The sequence below is a fragment of the Odontomachus brunneus genome, unplaced genomic scaffold, assembly GCF_010583005.1.
Source record: "Odontomachus brunneus isolate Ranch 3 - 2012 unplaced genomic scaffold, Obru_v1 Obru_scaffold_267, whole genome shotgun sequence".
Lineage (NCBI taxonomy): Eukaryota > Metazoa > Arthropoda > Insecta > Hymenoptera > Formicidae > Odontomachus > Odontomachus brunneus.
Genome location: NW_022639717.1, coordinates 110,958 through 111,999, shown reverse-complemented (window position 1 = coordinate 111,999; position 1,042 = coordinate 110,958).

Here is a 1,042-nt window from a genome sequence, read left to right as displayed (position 1 = left end):
ACGCCTTTACGCGGAACGATTTCCCGAGCGTGAACGACATCCTTCGCGCTGTGTCATTCAGCGGTGTGTTGACCGCTTGAGGGAAACCGGAGTTCTCCTGCCGACTATACGACCCGCTGGAAGGATACGGTATCGCCACGTCCATTATGAAGAGAGGATTTTACAGGAATTTGAAAGAAATCCTGGAAACAGCGTGCGTCGTGTAGCTGCTGCACTACGTCTATCACGACGACTGGTGCATCGTACGCTACGGGAGAATGGATTGCGCCCGTTTCATCATCAACGGGTACAACAGTTACTCCCTGGCGACGAACAACGACGCGTCTTCTTTTCTGAAGGTATTTCCGTAATATTTATTTGTTATTTATTTGACTGTGTTGAATATGTTTCTATTAATCATCCTTTAATATACGTAGGTTTCCTCGCGCAGTATCGGCGGAATATTTCTTTCCCCGATCGCATCCTGTGGACGGACGAGGCCACCTTCACACCGAACGGCGTATTTAATTCGCGGAATTTCCTGCTTTGGCAGGAAGAAAATCCGTACGCCGTTCGAGAAGGCGCTTTCCAATATCGTTGGACTATTAACGTATGGGCCGGAGTAACAGCGAACCGAGTGGTAAGTAGTCGTTTTATTGAAACAGTTATTTTTTCTGCAGCAGTTTCGTAACGTTCCCATTTACAATTTTCAGATCGGTCCGTATTTTCTCCCGCCACGGCTCAATGGCGAAATTTACGCGGACTTCATAGAGAATCAACTCCCAGTGCTCCTCGAAGATGTCCCTCTCCACGCACGGGCAGAGTTGATTTTCCAGCAAGATGGAGCTCCTGCGCATTTTAGCCGGCGAGTACGTAATTTTTTAGACGCGCGTTTTCCGGAAAGGTGGATGGGTCGAGGTGGCCCAATCATCTGGCCGGCACGGTCGCCTGATCTTAACGTGCTCGATTATTTCTTATGGGGCTACGTTAAAGATTTGATCGAACATCGGCGTGATGGTACAGAGAATGAAGTACGTGAAGCTATTGTTGCGGCCTTCAATAC